Genomic DNA, 18,942 nt, shown 5'->3' with positions numbered 1-18,942 from the left:
AGGAAATTTGATTCTTAATGGGCCAAAAGTGTATGCTAGGATAATACATGGTAATATCCACTTTACAGTAATAATCCATCTGGTTTCCTGCCTCTCTAGACCTCGTCTTAAGGCCTTGGTCACGTGATTCATCCACATCGTCCGACCAGGCTTAGTCTGAGGACTGAATTTGAGAACAGTCTTGCCTCACCAGGGACCATTTTTAAAAGGAGTTTTCCTAGTCTGCTACCCATGGCAGTTCTGCTGTTAATTTGCTCTGCCCTCCAGTCCTTTTTACTAGATATAGGCTTTTAAAACTTTATTCCAAGGATCAGAATTTATCCCACATTTCTCTTCCAGTCTTACTTTCTGATGCCTGCTTACCTTTTTGGATTATCACTTTAGGACACAGGATCCCATAGGTGTGAAGACTTTGTTGCTTTTGATATTCCCAATGGTCCTTCCTTAGAGCACAACTATCTAGTGTGAAGCAGATGCTTTTAGCAATGTGGCTTAATTATTTAGGACTGATGTGTATATTACTTACCACTTAGTAAATGACCTGAGAGAGTAAATGCATTTTCCAAACTTTCCTATGCTCAGTACCTTACTTTTCTGGATGTACATTTCTCTAATGCCTAATGTGGGTCTATTTCTTTGTATTTTGTTACACCAAGGTTTCCCATTTCTTGGCTCTGCTATATTGCCTGTTGTGAATCCTGGTTAATAATTTCTAGACCTTCGTAATAACTACTTACTTGTCACTAATCACTGTAACTCCAAATTCAGAACCCATGAATAGCTTCCCCCATCTTGTTGGACTTTGCCTCTCCCAGACTGTACCACACAGTGCTCACAGTATCCGGTACTCAGTAGTGCTTGATCTGTATTAAAGAGAAAATTGATACATGAAAGAACAGCACTTAGGCTTCATATCAAGTGGGAAATACAAGTTAGGGAATTAAGAACTTTAAAGATTATGTGCAGTTTTTTAAGTAGAGCACAAGAAGGAGGTTTTTGAGGATGGAGAAAGATGTGATTTTGATGACTATCTGATGGGTGTGACCACACAATTTGTAGAAATTTTATTTTCCTCCACTTTCCCTGAGATTCCCCTTCAAGGGTTATTAACCTAAACCTTCACCAGTGGACTACTTTTATAAAATTTTCTTGAATGAAATCTGACTTTTTATTTGTTTAATTTTCTATATTTTTAAGCTCTTAAGGCTCTGGTAATATTTCTCTGTGGCTGTGTTTATATTGAAGATTTTTATTGGAAATGTTTTATATATTCCTTTTACTGAGCACACACAAGATTTCTTTTGTTTTATTATTTTTCTAGATTTTAGCTTTCATTTATAAATGAAGTTTAGGGCATGGTAGATGAAAAAAGGAAGTTATGAGAAAGTCCAGAGTTAAAACAGGCTGGGTGTATTTCTTTTTATAGCTTACATCTCTAAAGAACCTTCATTTACTCCTAAGATTAAAAAAATCATGCGTTGATAAATTGCTTCATTCTAAGGTCTTTCATTCTGTAAAAATATGGCATTTCTACTATATATCAGGCATTGTGTAAATGGGAAATATTAATTCTGTGCTTAAAACAACTCAAACTGAGAGATGAGGGCTAAACATCACAAAATATTAGGAAGATTTTGAGATTTTAGCTGACTGAAAGTTCAATACAATTTAATGACATGGGATCAGTCTGCCAGAATGTCTAGTATAATGGTTGGCCACATGAGTAAATGTATGGTGTTCATCATAAAGCAAGTAATGTACATGTTCCGTTGGTGCTGATCAGACATCGCCTGAAGCATTGAGTAGAAGATCAGAAGTTTAGCTTTGGGTAGAAGACCGGAAGTTTTGCTTTGAAAGACAGGCAAACAAATACCTATTGATTCCATTTTGCACAGGCACTATTCAAATTATAGTCTTCCTCCCATCTAGGAATTTATAGACTACTGAACAGTGAAGAGATAGATATGCATTTAGCGCCTAGGAAGTAGAGTTTGACTGAATGCAAAGAGTGGGGGGAACCCTTTAAACTGTTGAATGAATGAGATGCCTCACGAATCATGTGAATCATAGTTCACTTGATGACTATCCATGGATGTGTTTATTAGTGATGTCATAGAGGACAGTGAATGTGTGTAGCAGGTTAGGTGTGAGTTCAGTAATCTCTGAGTCTCTTCTTATTCCAGGATTCTTTTGGAAAATAGTATATAAAGAAAACAATGTGCTGTGGAATTAAGGAAAGTCAATAAGAAATAGAAAGGCATTACAGAGCCAAGTGGACTTCTGCTTGCCCTTAGGGTAGAAGGGATTGAAATAGGGAGGGAAGAGGGAAAGGAAGGACCCCTGTGCACTAGGAAGGGGGTGAAGGGGAAGGTTAGAGAGAGAAGCAATAAACACTTCAGATGATTTTGAAACTTACTGCAGTATTTACTGCAAACACAAACTGATAATTGTGTTTGGATATAACAAAATAGAACCATAATGAATGAATAATTTCTTGTGTAATCTGATTTTAATTTGCTTTAGCTTTCTAATATATCCAAACACATGATTTGTTTTCTAATTATATAGTTTTGCTTTTTTAACATTCCAGGAACATATTCTCTTCCTTGTTTCTCATTGTAAATTAGAATGGGAGTTTGTGTGTATGATGTAATAAACCATATCAGATTGGCCTATTTCATAAAAATCAGGTAAAAGTGGGTAATGTAATATAATGAAGCTGCCTCTGTCACTAGCCTATTAAAATTTCTAAAATAGCATCTAGAACAGTCTTAAAATATTTCAAAACAACAGTATATTATTTCCAATAACAGTACAACAAAGAAAACACACTCATGACAGGTGTGTGCATATAATTAATCGTATCAGTCCTATTTCTCCAATTTTCTTTGATTTTTGTCCCACTTCTTTGACGTTCTAACCATGGGACTATGTGATAATGCTTGTAACAGTTAGACAAGCCCTTCTCAAAACATGTGCACACAAACGCTAGTAAATTGTACCTTGAAAGTGAAATTATTTGCTTATTCAACAGTTTTGAATAACTGTCTAATCCAAAGAGGGGACAGGCAGTCATTTTGTATATTTAAGAATATTTAATGAAGTCCATTAAGATTTAATAATAGATGAAGAAAAAGAAAGATGAGCATATTGGCTTTATTTAAAATCTTTTTAGTACACAGTACTCTGAATACTAAGATGGATGGGTTGGAAGATATGTGTTATTCTTGTCTCCAGGGAAATTGCTTCACTTTACTTATAAGATGTATTAGTGTTTCCTACTTCTTTTCTTTTACTTTATTCCAACTCTCACAGATAAAATATAATTAGATTTTAGACCCTGAAGCAGAATAGAAGTTTTGTGTTGTGTTGTTGTCATTTATACTAAGCTTTTATCATATTTAAAAGAGTAAAATCTCTAGCAAAAAAAAAAGAAAACTCCAAGAGAAAAATAATCATAAATATTTGTCCAGAAAGAAAAGTCTCAAGGGAGGTATTTGATTTTTAAAGATTTAGAATATGCATTAATTAACATAGTTTTAGAGCTTGCAAATGGTCTGCTTTCAAAAAGGAATAGTCTAGGCATGCATTAGCATAATTTTGTCATGTGTTTAGAAAAATACAGATTTTAGTTACTTCCCACAAAAAAGTTGATGAGAACTAATGATTTAGATTTTAATCACTTTATTTCCAACAGTAAAGAAAAACATTAGAAAAACTAGAAATCTCTAAATATTTTTGAATATTAGGTTTATAAACAAAGGTAAGATTTTCCACATGCACATTTGGAAGATTGAGGAACAGTCTTTGATTCAACATTTATTTTTTGATTTTCAGCAACATGTGAGGCACTATTGTTGTCAGTGGGGACAAAGTGACAAATAAGATCACCAGCAGGTACAGTTCCACATTCATCTTACTTCCAAATGCCTGTAATTGCTCAGCTACATCTCTACCAGGATGTTTAATAGATATTTCAAACAGAATGCATACTAAACATAATTCTTGATTTTCCCAAAAGGAAATACTAAAATTCACAGAGTTGCTCCAGCCTGAAAATTGAATGTTGATTATTTATTTCCCTCCTTTCTTTATTCCCATATAATCCATCAGCAGATTCTGTGGACTCTATTTTCCATTTTCCCTACTATCCACGACCACCGCCTTAATCCTCAAAACTAGCGTGAATAGCCTTGAATATGACAGTTGTCTCCTAGTCACCTTCTGGCTCCCACTTTTGTTCCACTATAATGCATTCTTCCAGGAACATGCTGAGTGAACTTTTAAAAATATTAATCCAGTTTCGTCCTTTTCCTGCCTTAACCCATTTATTGCTTTCCCCTCACTCATCATGGTCCTTGCACTCCGAAGTCCTTTGGTTCCTGGACCTTCTGTGCTGCCCTGGCCTGCAGTTCTATTTTGTTCGTGCTTGACCTTCAGTACAAAATGACATCCTCACATATCTTCACTAGGCAGTCTCATTTACAGCCTTAAAGTCTCAGTTTAAATATCATTTCTTCAAATAGCAAAGAGGCTGTCCCTTACCATGCTTGCCAACACAGCTTCCTATAGCCCAGTCACACTCTAACACAGCATTCTAGTTAATGTTTTGTTTTTTAACAGTAATTACTATCATTTGAACGTATTTTAAAAATCACTTGCTTGTTAGTTTTTTTGCCCTTTTCCCTGATAGAGAGAAAGCCTACAGAGAGCATAGACGTTGTCAGCTCCCACACTACTTTATCTTCTGCACAGTGAACTATATTTATTACAGTGTAGGTGGTCAGTAAAAACTTGTTAAATGAATAGGTATATATATGAAAATCCTAAAGGATAGGAAAGAGGTTCTTCTTTTTCCATTGTTATCTTTTGGTTTTCTTCAATAAACACATTGATTAATTCTAACACTCTAATATTTTAGTTTCTGTGTCTGAACAAGAAAAAAAAAACAAGCATACCTGTGCCAATGGAGATTACTTTCCAATAGGTAGAGATAGAATAAACAAGATAAATAAGCAAAAATTATATTTCATTCGGTGTTTTGTGTTATGGAGAAAAGTCAAAGGGAGAGAAAAGTTAACGAGTATTAGTGTGGATAGCAGCTTTTTATTTTTCAAATAATTTTTTTAACATCTTTATTGGAGTATAATTGCTTTACAATGTTGTGTTAGTTTCTGCTGTATAACAAAGTGAATCAGCTATATGTATGCGTATATCCCCATATCTCCTCCCTCTTGCATCTCCCTCCCACCCTCCCTATCCCACCCCTCCAGGTGGTCACAAAGCATTGAGTTCATCTCCCTGTGTTATGCAGCTGCTTCCCACTAGCTATCTGTTTTACATTTGGTAGTGTATATATATCCATGCCACTCTCTCACTTCGTCCCAGCTTACCCTTCCCCCTCCCCGTGTCCTCAAGTCCATTCTCTACATCTGCATCTTTATTCCTGTCCAAGAGCAGCTTTTTAAAAAGTGGCCCAGGAAGACTTTATAAAGAAGGGATATTTGAGCACAGACTTGAAAGAAGTGGGAGGAGTAAGATGCCAGAAACATATTTCAGGTAAAGAGAAAAAAAAGGGATAAAATCCTGGGGCAGGAGGAAGAGCATGGAGGCCTGAATGGCTACAACCAGAGAGAAAGGTGTTTATTCAGAAGGAGATGAGGTCAGAGGTGCTCCACTGGGGAAAACAGACAGAGAGTAAAGAATTGTTAAGACGATTAGGCTATTATTAGAATTTTCTTTTACTATTCATGAAATGAGAAGGCAGTGAATAGTTTGGATTTAGAGGAGTGACACAATCTAACTTACATCTTCACAATTTTAGCAACTGAGCAAAAGTAGGAAGACCAAGAGGAGGCTGTTTTAACAACCCATGTGATGTGATGCTGACTAGGGGCAGAGTGGTAGCAGTGGAAGAAATGAGAACTACTTTGATTTTGGGTATATTTTGAAGATAGAACCAACAGATTACTGGAAAGACTGGATGTGAGGTGTGAAAGAGGAAAGGCAATGATGACCCCAGGGTTTTTCTTCACAGTAACTGGTAGAATTTCCATTAATGGAGATATTAGGGTAATTGTGAGAGGATCAGGCTATCATTGGTGTTTATCCCCTGCTCCCCGCCCCCATCCCCTGGTGACAATATTAAATTTGAGATGCCAACTATACATTGAAGTAGGTGCTGGAATACATGAGTCGGGTTTCAGAGGAGTCCAGATTAGATACACAAATTTGATTCCTCAGCATATCCAAGGCATTTAATGTAATGAGACTAAATGGATTGATTTAGAAAGTGAATAGAAATAGGAAAAAGAAGACATGCCAGGGCTGAGTCTTGGAGCAATTTAAAATATTTTGGAGGGGAACTAACAAGAGATGTTGAAGGAGGGAACAAAGAGATATGAGAGAACTCTGAACAGAAGTAGTGTCCTCAGACAAGGAGAGAAAATAATCCTGAGAAGAGAGGGATCAGCTATGTAAATGCAGCTCATAAATCAGGTTTAGTGAGGACTGATGACTGAGCATTATATTTCGGATCAGCATAGATTCCCACTTGTTATTTAAAGACCTGCCAATTTACTGCTTCAAAGACCTACCTCTTTACTTCTTTGAGACTGGGGAGAATGCAAATAGAAACAAGGCATGGATAATGCAATCAAGTCCTTGGCTGAAGGATATTCTCCTAACTGGAAGGTAATACTTCTCAAATAAGCACATGAGTTGGGGAGGTACTTGCATGGAGTTGGGAAGAAGGGGAAGCTTGCACAGACATCAGGTCAGGTGACTCAGCTCTAGTGGTCCCCAGCCAGCTCTTCCTCATATCTTACTGTCTAGAAGTTCTGGTTGCAGCCAAGATTTATATTAGAGGATAACTAGGAAGAGCCCTATAAGATTTAAAGAAAATTTATAATTAGAGCAATATAAAGCATTAAAAATTCCCCCCTCAAATGTGATTAAACATAAAAATAAGTTTGAATGATTAAATTCAAATTAACAACAGGTTAATTTGCAATTTCAGAATTTGGGGGATTGTAATATTATGTAATACCAAACATATTAAAAAATTACAATAATATTACTCAGTGGTTTATAGTTCAGGTTTTAGAATCAAAGAGAAATAGATTGAAATCTCATAATCATCACTTGCTACCTCTATGATTTAAGTATTTGACCTCCTATGGTTATTTCTAAATCTAAAGAACACCTACCTCATATGATAGTTTTGAGGTAAAAATGATAAATCAAGTGTAAAACACCATAGTGCCAGTTACTCTTTAAGTGCTAAACAAATATTAGGTGAAGTATTTTACAATGAGGCTATGTCCTCTTTCAATTTATTTCTCGTTGCTCTTAGAAACACTATTCTAGTCTGGATGTTTTGAAGTGTTAATATTTTGTTATGTTGAAATTTCATAAATCTTATCTTTCATACCAGGAACTAAGATTCTGTCAAATTATTTATAAGGTGATTAAAATCTAGATACAAAACATTTAAAGAATGAGTTACTCTTCAAAACAAATTCAATATAAAATATTTTGCTATTTTTAACACTTTATCATTATACACTTTGTATTTAAAAATGTATATTTGCTAAAATCTAAATAAAATAATAAAAGAAAATTTAATTTATACGCAAGTTCAAAGACTACCAAACCACTGCAAATTCTATGATATTTTCAATATGCTATGATTTTAGCTGGGTCGAAAATATAATATGAATTTCACAGGGCCTCATAATGTTTTCTCCTGTGTGTGTTGTTAAAATTGTCTTACACTGCAATTCTTAAGAGCAATATTAAACTAGATTGTAAATTAATGCTAGCTTGTGCAAGGCAGTTACCTAGTTTAATTTTCATCATTGGAACGTGTTACCTATGCTTAAAAAACTATGTATACTTGCTATACTAAGGGAAAGGAAGTGTGATATAGGCCTTGACCCCTGGCCTTACAACCTTGAAAATACTGTGATATAGTTCAAGAAATTTGTTCTTCTGTTAAGTCAGTACATGAACCAATATTAGAATAAAAACATCTAGCAGAATACCAATACCAAAAAGAGTAATAATTTGTTATATAAACATGATAAATAAGAGTATGTGTTTACAACATAATTTATGTAATTTTATAATTATATGACATCTATCAAAAATCAAAAAGTTATGAATTGATAATCTATTTTCTGTTGAAATTTATATGTTGATATTCTGTTACATATTATATGCTATAATGGATTGCATAATGATATTACATATTACTACATTTATTATTTATTTGTAAACAGTCTAAATTTATACTGATACAGAGCTAAATTAATTTAGAAGTTTTCCTTACATTCCTTCTCAATGGTCTTCATTGCTTGGGAGCTCTTCCTATGTTTACTTTGAAGACCCATCTGTGTGTGTGTGTGTGTGTGTGTGTGTGTGTGTGTGTGTGTGTGTGTGTGTGTGTGTGTGTGTGTGTGTGTGTGTGTGTGTGTGTGTGTGTGTGTGTGTGTGTAGGGAAAGGAAAGCAGGGAACATTATTTTATACCCAGTTTAAGTTTTAAAAGGTTTATGTGAGCGCCCATACCAATTCTCTTACTCATATATCCTTAGTTTAATTAAGAACACTGTATTCACACTTATTCTGGATTTCATCTCAGAGTTGAAGTCGTACGTGAAAGCACAAAAGGACATTCTCGATATCCACTAAATTTTTTTGTGAGGGGAAGGATTTAGTATGGTAGGCAGAATCTTAAATAGCCCCTAAGATTTCTGCTCTATGGTAAACAGGCTCTATATAAGTCCTTTTCCTGTAGTGTAGGTAGCACTTATATGAATGTTGTGGATTTCATTTCCATGGTCAGGTTACATCATATGGCAAAGGGCAGGGTGTCTTTAGATGTGGTTAAGGTCGTCAGTCCATTGACTTAAAAAGTAAAAGAGGTCACCCTGGGTGTCCCTGACCTTTAAAAGGGAGTCTGGAGTTTGGTGGCAATAGGCAGCAGGTGATCGTCTGTGGACTTTAAAGACACAAACTGCCCTGTTGTGGAGATGCCCACGTAGCAGGGAAGAGGGGGCAGCTACTAGGAGATGAGGTCCTCAGACCTACAGCTGCAAACAACTGAATTCTGCCAACAACTACTTGAATTGGATCATTACCGTAAGCTCTAGAAAGGGATGCAGTGCGACCAACACATTGATTTTACCCTTGTGAGATTCTGAGCACAGGACCAGTTATTCCTGCCTGGGATCCTGACCCGTGGAGGTTGGGAGGTAACTAAGGTATGGTGTTTTAAGCTGCTATGATTTTGATAATTTGTTACTGCATAGTAGACCAAGTTTAGTGACCGCAACACTGTAATCAGATGACAAACCAGGCTAACTTTACCTGCTAAAAATTCCCTCAGATTCATGAAAAAAAGGAAAATAAAGATTTCAAGCTCATGAACTGGAAACCAGTTTAAGAACCCATAGCTCTTATGTGTGAGGCTCTTGTAGCTTTGGTTGTTGAAAGGCAGAGTTACATATTCTTACAATATTTTAAGATTTTACATATTTTATAATTTTATTATAATTTTTACATAAAATTACTAATTAAAATAGGTTATGACTGAAATATAATCCCATGAAACATTTCAATCATGAGATATGTTTTGGCATTTCATATGAAAGAACTATTTTTAAAATATGAGCATATCTTTTTTTCCTTCTTGGGAAAAAAATAATATGTACTAGCTTAGAGGTATAAGATTTTGAACACTCAATAAATATGCTAACATCTTTGCTTCATTGAGTGAAAAAAGGTATTTTTTCCAGACTTAATGAAATGTGGACATTTTTTTAAGGAAAGAGAGTAGTTCCCACTGAGATAATTTTGGGTCCTCAGTGTTCAGCATACCAGGTATTCCACTTACCTGTGCTACTGCAAAAGAAAATACCTCATTTCAAGTCATATGCCAAGTGTGATAAATTAGAAATTGCTTTCCAAAGAACTGTGTTAAGAAGTATTCTGAGGCTCTGTGTAGGATTAGAAAGACTGAGGGCTGTGATGATTTAGAGCATCTGTCTGGGCATATGAATAAGACTATTTGCCATCAGGAACATAATTATTCTTCCCTCCTATACTCTACATCATAGTTTCCTATTGCTCCCTAACAAGTAAGCAGAAATTAGCACAAAGTTAATGACTGAAAAGGAGAGGTTAGCAATGAGAATCTATATGCCCCAGGAATCCAGAACTACCTAAGCATAAACATAATTTTTGTTGAATAAAGTTAAAAAAATCTGTTTAACTTTAAATCCACGATTCTATTACTAATGTGTATTAATGTATATACGGTAGTGTGTATTAATGTATGTAATATGCATATAACTTGGCATGCCTGCTACAGTGCAGCTGCCTGAGCAGCAAGTTGAGAAGTTACGAGTTCAGAGTTGTGTAGCAGAGGCCAGGAATCCTTATGTTTGGTGTAATCCAGAAGATTGCGATTCACAACAGACCGCATGTTAATAAGCTAAGAAATATTTTAATACATTTGAAAGGTTTAAATATTTTTACTTTGATATTTTTATTTTATTTCCTTATTAGTGTATTTGTTACATATCTCTTCTTCTAATCTCCATGCTTTCTGCTTTAGTCATCTTTAATCTATTTTAGAAAATGTTTACACATTTTTTTCGCCATTAATTCTTATTCTCAAGCTACACTTGTTTATTTTTATAGTGGAAACTTTCATGAATTTTAGTACCATACTCATATATTAGTTAGAAAAAATCATTTTACTTTCTTGTTTCTAACCTCTTTTCTCATTGGCTTATATTATTTTATCATTTTGTTCTTCAGTGTAATTACTTTTTTATCTTTAATAAATTGTTTTTAAGTATTAAGCCATATATATTTGGTTTTTAAATTTTTTTTCAGGTTTTACTTCATTTCAACTTAAAATTTAATTTATTCTATGCCTTTATTTTAAAATATTTTTAATATCTAAGTTTCAATTTATTTTATATCTTCTCTGTATTCTTCTTTTTCATCTTTTAATATCCCCCCCCCCTTTTATAAGCTATTAGTTAAGTTTAGCTATTAGACTACAAATACATGTAGGAGGAATTTACATTTATCTTTCTGTTGTTTAGGCCACCCAGTCTATGGTATTTTGTTATGGCAGCTGAGTAAATTAATATGTTCTCCTACCCCATTTAAAATCTTAAATTCTATATCACCTCCTAACTTTGCTCCTTTATTTTATTCTGTAGCATTCATTATAGCCTAATATACTACATATTTTACTTATTGCTTGTCTTTCAGTACAATATAATATGAATGAGAACATACATTTATGTGTGTGGGGTTCACTGTTATATTTCTAGCATGTAGACCAGTACCTGAAAAAGTAGGTGCTCAATGAGTACTCATCAAATAAATGAAAGAATAAGTGAATGTGTAAACAAATTATATTTTGTTGAGCATATGATCTGATAGAAGTCACTTTATTCAGCATTTTACCCATATTAACTTACTTAATTTCACAATACTCGTATGAGATGAGCACTACTATTATTCCTTACTTTCAGATAGAATGTTGATGAAAGAGAGGTTAAATAACTTGGTCAAAATGACTCACCCCTGTTTACCCAAGACCCAGAGTGAAATTGTCTATCAGGGCTGGATTCTCTAGTAGACAGCTTAACAGACAGCTATATTATATATTAATTCTATTATTTGATTCTGTCTGCCCATTAGCATTCTTATGATGGATATTCTTATTATAAATGGATAATGCTGCTTTAACTCTTAGGGTATAGATGAGGCACTCTGTCTTCATGATTGAAGTGGAAAATTATGCTGCCTGAAGAATAGGGCACTTTAAAACAAATTTTCTGTGGGGGATTTTTTTGTTTTTAATCTACCTCAAGAGTGTCAAGGGAGAGTTCCTCCTCTCTTGGACTATTCATACTTGAAAGGCCTATTTTATCCATCTTTTTGCCTCTGAAAATGTGATGTGAGGAAAGGTCTTCTGGTTTGAAATATATTCAGGCAGTAAAACAAACAAACGCTGGAAATGTTAATCTCAAAGCATGAGAAACAAAAATCAGAAGAGGCAATCAGTATGTTGTTATTGAATCTTAGTCTAAAATGTTTTTTCCTTCAAAATCTGGAACAGAGTAAAACTAAATCCCTTTTTCAGTGTGAGGACCTAGGTTTGGCTAATAGAGCCATAGTAAAAGATTCTGAGACCAACATTTTAGGGCATGAATTTAGTGAATGCCATTGCAATAATTCAGATTTTCAATGATACTTATCTTTCTCAGTTTTACAACCATAGGTTAATTGTACTTGAAGTGCTTTTCAAGCAGTTCCAGGAAATTCTCTCTCATGTAATGCAATTTACTTGAAAGATAAAAAATTAAATAATTTTTTTGCCCTCATAGCTTATCAAGGGTTTTGAATGATAAGTTTCAAATATTGCAATATTTTATAATTTTTATAAACTTTTTTGGTATAATTCTGTGTGATTTAACACTAAAATTGTCAGAATGAGTAATGCTAAGTGCTGTACCAAAGAAAAATTTCCATGGCCTAACAAAATACAAGTTTATTTCTCACCCATATCATGGTCCAACACAGATTTCTACTGCATGCAAATCAATCAGGGACATTGACTTTTCGTCTTTGTGGCTCTTCCTTCTTCAGTAAGTGACTCCCAAGGTCATCTTGGGGTTGAAATCAAGTTAACAGATAGGGGTCAAGAGAATGTGTAGACAACTGAATGAGTCGTTTTTGCAATTAGACCTGGAATTTGCATATATGACTTCTGCCAACATTTCATTGACCAGAGCCCAGTGTAATGGCCCCAGTTAATAAAAGTAGACTAAGGAATATATGTTAGCTCTGGGTCAGTGAAAGAGAAAGGTCATAGGCAGAGGATGGTGAGCATTATTCTTTGCCACTGACTAACCTCCTTTCACCTATTCATCTGTTCTCTTTCTCAAACACAGTACCTTCTTCCCTCATCAAAGGAGGCAACCAAAGACCCATCCAGTTCCTCCATTCTGTTCAAAGGCCAAGAGCTCTGGTGTTTTCATCTAAATTAGGGGCAGATCTTGTGATTACGAGCTAGTAACAATTTATCTCTACCAGACCCCTACCCTCTACACACACACACACACACACACACACACACACACACACACACACACAGAGTAAACAAGAGTGTAACATTGTAAAAATGGAAGAATGGAAGATACAGAAGAGTTGTTTATCCAAAACTGTTTTGAAATCTCACTGGGCAGATAGTGTGAAGGCCCATACTTTGACGGAGCAGAAATTCTTCAAATAGGCCCTGATTCTGGTCTCCAGGAATTGCTTTATTTTTTCTTGGTCCCTGGTTATATTCCCTGGGAGATTCTCTTCTTAGAAGCCTTCCTTGGCTTAGTAAATAAATAGTAAATAGTTACATAAATAAATAGTAAATAATTACAGCATGCTTCCAGCCTATGATTGGAGACCTGAGGATGGTTTAATGTCGAGAATATGGAATGCTTTTTAAAAAATGTGATGAGGCTTCCCTGGTAGTGCAGTGGTTGAGAATCTGCCTGCTAATGCAGGGGACATGGGTTTGAACCCTGGTCTGGGAGGACCCCACATGCCGCAGAGCAACTGGGCCCGTGAGCCACAACTACTGAGCCTGTGCATCTGGAGCGTGTGCTCCGCAACAAGAGAGGCCGCGATAGTGAGAGGCCCGTGCACCACGATGAAGAGTGGCCCCCACTTGCCACAAGTAAGAGAAAGCCCTTGCACAGAAACAAAGACCCAACACAGCCAAAAATAAATAAATAAATTTTAAAAAAGAGTTATTGCTTGCTGACCATAATAGCTCAGAACTTAATTCCATTAACATCTAAAAAAAAAAAGTGATGAAATTTTAAAAGATAATAAAATGTACCAATTTTAAAATAGTTTGATGAATTTTATCAGATGTTATAATGTGGCCAACACCATACTCAAGATATAGAATAGTCTCTTCACTCCCCCAAATTTTCTTGTACGTTTTTTGCAGCCAAAACCCCCTCGACTCCATGGATAGTTAGTCCCTGGTAGACATTTTTTTTTTTTTTTTTTGCATAGAAGACTTAGCTCTTTTAATTTTATTTTTTTTTGAAAAATTTATTTTATTGAAGTATAGTTGTGTTAATTTCTGTTGTACAGTAAAGTGATTCAGCTTTACGTAGTCCCTGGTAGACTTTTTGCTACTAAATATTAACATTACTTCTAGAATTAACTATAAATGGAATCATACATGATGTACTCTTTCATATCTGGCATAATTTTTATGGCATAATGTTTTTACTTTCATCCATGTAGTTGCTTGTATCAGTAATTTTTTTCTTTATTGCTGAATAGTATGGATAGACCAAATTTGGTTTGTGAGAATATGGATTGTTTCCGATTTTTGACTACAATGAATGAAACTTTTATCAATATTTGTGTACATACTAGTCTATGTATGAATATATATTTTCATAGTGAGGGATACTTAAGAGTTGAAGTGCTTTGTCATATGTTAAGTGTATATTTCACTTTATTTAAAAAAAAAAAACTATAAAATTGTTTTCTAAAGTGGTTGTACCATTTTATGTTCCTTCTGCAACTGAAAAAGCTCCAAATTGCTCCCCATCCTCCGCAGTAGTTGATCTTGTCAGTCTTTGCAATTTGAGCCATTTTACTTTATTTTTAAGAAATACTTTTTAAAAAAATAATCTATTTATTTATTTGGCTGTGCAGGATCTTCGTTGCAGCACGTGGGATCTTTAGTTGCGGCATATGGGCTCTTAGTTGTGGCATGCGGGATCTAGTTCCCTGACCGGGGATCGAACCCGGGCCCCCTGCATTGGGAGCAGAGTCTTAACCACTGGACCACCATACCACCATGGGAGTCCCTGAGCTATTTTAATAAAATGAATCTTATTCTGGTATAAACTTACATTGGAAACTAATTATGTTGAGCACATCTAGTATACTTGTTAGCTATGTGGCTATCATCTTTTTTGAAGTTTTTGTCAAGTCTCCTGTACATTAGGGTGTAGAATTCTTTGTCTTTTGCCAAGTTGTGAGATTTTTATATTATGGCTATCATTCCTTCATCAGATATATGAATCACAAATATTTTCTCCCAGCTGTGGCTTGCCTTATCATTTGTTAACGGTGCTTTTAAAAGAGAGGAAGGTTTTAATTTTGATGAAGTCCAAGTTATTAGCACATCATTTATTATCCAGCTTTGTGATTTATTTGGAAACATAGTTTTCTCAAAATATTAGTAGGCTATTTACCTTTTGAATTTTGGTCAGTTTCATGTGCTATATTAACAAATTCAAAGTTCTTTTCTGATAAATTTCTGATTGATCTATTTACTTTTACAGGCCGTGCCTCTCTTTCCCTTTCCCTTCTCACCTCTCTTACTGCCTCCCGACCCTGCCAACTTTTTCCTCCTCTTAAGACATTTAAAAGCTTTAGGTGAAAAAACAATGTACTTATAATATAAATTTTGTCAGGAATTTTTGTTCGACTAAAACTCTTGCTGGATTTTTGTCACTGAAAATATTTTTCGGGCCCCTCAGTTGCTCTTTGGAATCTAGAAGCATCCGGTTTTTCCACCTGCCAGGCACCCAGATTTCTAGACTCTTTGTATTCCTTTCCATTTTGGCTTTTGCTAATTGCCATTTTCTTCTGTTTCCTGCCTCTTCACCTAGATGTGAATTCCCAGGAGGGATTTAGTTTGCCTTCCAAGTTATCTCAGGTAAACAGCTTAAACAAAGAATGTGCCACTGCAGCCACACAGCCTGTTAGGTCTCCTTTCTAGCTTCCTTCCTGCCAAAAGACCAAAAATACAGCTACCTTAGGTTTTGGTTTTAGTGAAAACCCAAATTGAAATGGGAACTTATATGAGTCCTAGCAGTCTCTGCAATAAACCAAAAGTGCTTATTGTCTTGTTTTTAAAAGAGAATAACTTTTTTTTCCTCTTGGACATATTTACACACTGGCCTTTATGTAAAATACTTTATATATCATTTAATTGCTTGATAGATTGCAAAGGTTATCAAGCAAAATTCTCAGAGAAGCTAGAGGCAGCAGTTCTGTAGAGAACTCTGTTATGAGATACATAATTGTTTTGAGCTTTCATTGAACTTTGACTTATTGTCAGAATCAGTTATGAACTGAATTGTACGAGCTCATTATAAATCAAGCTTCTGTGTTAAGATTGTATTTCATTCAGAGTTGGTATTAGGACAAATCTCTTAGCATATAGTGGCTAATAGCGTAAAATTGGAATGGATTCTGGTCCTTTTCTGTTGAGTTTATTTTGTAATAATCTGATGTTATCTGGGTTAGCTGAAATAGACAAATAAGGTGGTTTAGCAGTCTTCAACTAAGAGTTGCCAGCGTGCAGGTAAACAATTGCAAACGCTTATCAGTTTTTGCCTCAACACCGTAATGTGGATGTGCTGTTGTTGCTCCACAAGCCTTTAAACGCAGCCATTTAGTTGGAGGAATTTTTTCATCCTATGAACATCCATGTATCTCAAAATGGAATCCAGAAACTTCCTCCCAGCCTCTGTGCCTCTCAGCCCAGGCAGGTAGCCTAGGTTCCACCAGCCAGGTAAACTCCTCCAAAGCTGCGACACAGAAACTGGCGATATGGGGTAAAGAGGACGGTGCACAGACTTCCCCGGCTGTCCAGTTGTCAAGACTCCGCGCTTCCACTGCAGGAGGCACGGGTTCCATCCCTGGTCGAGCAACTAAGATCCTGCACGCTGCGCTGAGCAGTGGCCCCCCCAAAAAAAGACACTGCACAGAGTACCTCCTGGAGGGATCTGACCTTCACGGGCATCTATTATAGTTTTCAGAGGTGCAGTGTCACAGTGAGAGACTGTGCCTAGTGTGAGTGTCAGTGATGTCTCATGGAGAACCACTCCTGAAATGTACTTGATTCTGATAGAGTAGCCTGACTCTCCAGCCCCACCAGGATTCATGGAAGCTTCCTAATGACGCTCAAGGCATCTTTCTCATCAAGAGAGTGGGGGTGTTTGCAGTGAAATACCGGTTCACTAATAACCCTAGATATTGTCTGTGTTTTCACTGTATGCCACTAACACTTAACATTTTCTAAACTTTCAGTTCATTTAGTTATGTAAAAATATTTTTTGGAAGCAGTTTTTCCTTTGATGTTATTCTTTGCCTTTTGTTCTGGCAGGAACTAAGTGATTCCTAAGATCATGTATTTTTAAAGCATTTTTTGATTCTTACAGTTTCCCTTTCTTGTACACTCTCTGGTAGAAGACAACTTTATAAGTGCACATCTGCATTATTAAGCACATTCATCAGGGGAGATGGGCATGAGGTACTTAAAGTTTACCGGTCGTACAAACGTATCCAGCAAGTACAAAGAGAAGTTAAAATAAACTGGTGATAAACTACAGCCATGTGTGGAAAATTCATCATTTTCTAGCAGTCTCCTTGCCTAAGCTGATAAATGGCATTGTTTTTGCATTGCAGGCCCTTTTCAACATGATAAACTTTTTGAAAGGAGCCCAATTCCATGATAAAGAGATTTGGGCAGAAATGCGGAGCAGTGGCCTAGTTAGAGTGGTGTGTGCTGCAGTGTTTGATGAATGAAAAGCAACTCAGTTGTGGCAGGGTGCCAGGAAGGAGACACGTAAGTGCCTCGGCTGAGGCAAAGCGTAGCTGATTTGACATCCTGAGAACACTGGATGTTCTAATAAGGCACGCAGACCTAGGAAACCTTACCAAAGCATTGATCTGTTTGTTTTATGCTTGTAAGGGCATTTGCCCTATACTGATGTCATTGGAATAGCTTGCTTAGAAAAGTCATCAGTAGATGCTGAGGTAAAATAAAAAGAGTGTACAGTTAACACTTTCTCTTCTTTCCTCCTTTCACGGAGGCGTTAAGAGTTCTCTGAGTTAAGCTGATAAAGTGGAAAGTGAGCTAGAGGGTACTGTGCTACTGAAACAAATAGTAGTGCGTGGGAAGAGAGTCAGGGGGTAGAAGGGAGGCAGTCATTCAGAGAAAGAGCCTAGCTTAGTTTTACACACACACACACACACATATGCACATCTTTGGAAAAAACTTTAAAATATCTTAGCTTTAATTACCTTCATACAATCCTGTAATCAACTCCCTGATACCCATCCCCCATTTATTTTATGCTTTATCTGTAGTCTCATAATTATGACTGACTTTTCTCTGTTAAGACAGCTCTGGGAATTGATATTTACTTGATTTTTGATGTGAGAAAAGTGTCACTCCGGCCATTCCTAAGGATGGCCATGAGTCCCATAACTCACTGGGCATGACCTTGCTTAAAGTTGGGAGTTAAAAGGAAGTGTTGGTTCTGTAGTTTATTTGCCAACATTTTAATTCTACCTGGTGGTCCCACCTAAGCCGTACGTGACGTGGATATGGGAAATGCAGGTGTTTTGTTTTGTTTTGTTTTTCTGAGTAGAAAGCTAATGCTTAACTATGTGCTTTGCCACACATTGTGCCCTGAGATTATTGTCAATGCATTTAAGGCAGAAGTCCATCTAAAAGGTGATGATTTTTGAAAGCAACGTACTATGGTTCATTTTTTCAAATAGGAAACACAGCCAATTTTGTTAACATATAATTTGCCTGCAATTGTGTGCTGCAGCATAAAGTATATGCTAATGAAAGCTATTACTTCTAGGTGTGAAATGATGTTTTAAAAATAAACAATCTAGCAACAAATCAATATTTTACACGTAACTATGACTTTCCCAAACTGGATGAATAGGAATGTGTTTCTTATTTACAAAACAAAGCAAAACACTTTTCCTTTTTAAAAAAAATTTTTTAATTTATTTTTATTTTTGGCTGCATTGGGTCTGCATTACTGTGCGTGGGTTTTCTCTAGTTGTGTCAA

The 18,942-nt window shown here is 35.8% G+C and overlaps 1 long non-coding RNA gene across 1 annotated transcript in view; it reads left to right on the top strand.

Annotated features, from left to right (window-relative positions):
• LOC137212238 (uncharacterized) overlaps nt 1-18,942 on the top strand; it is a 541,428-nt gene that overhangs the window by 491,735 nt on the left and 30,751 nt on the right. The window lies entirely within an intron of this gene.

This window comes from Pseudorca crassidens, chromosome 2 (genome assembly GCF_039906515.1).
Source record: "Pseudorca crassidens isolate mPseCra1 chromosome 2, mPseCra1.hap1, whole genome shotgun sequence".
NCBI classification, from domain to species: Eukaryota; Metazoa; Chordata; class Mammalia; order Artiodactyla; family Delphinidae; genus Pseudorca; species Pseudorca crassidens.
Note: the sequence above shows the minus strand (reverse complement) of the source record. Positions and strands in the feature narration are given on the sequence as shown.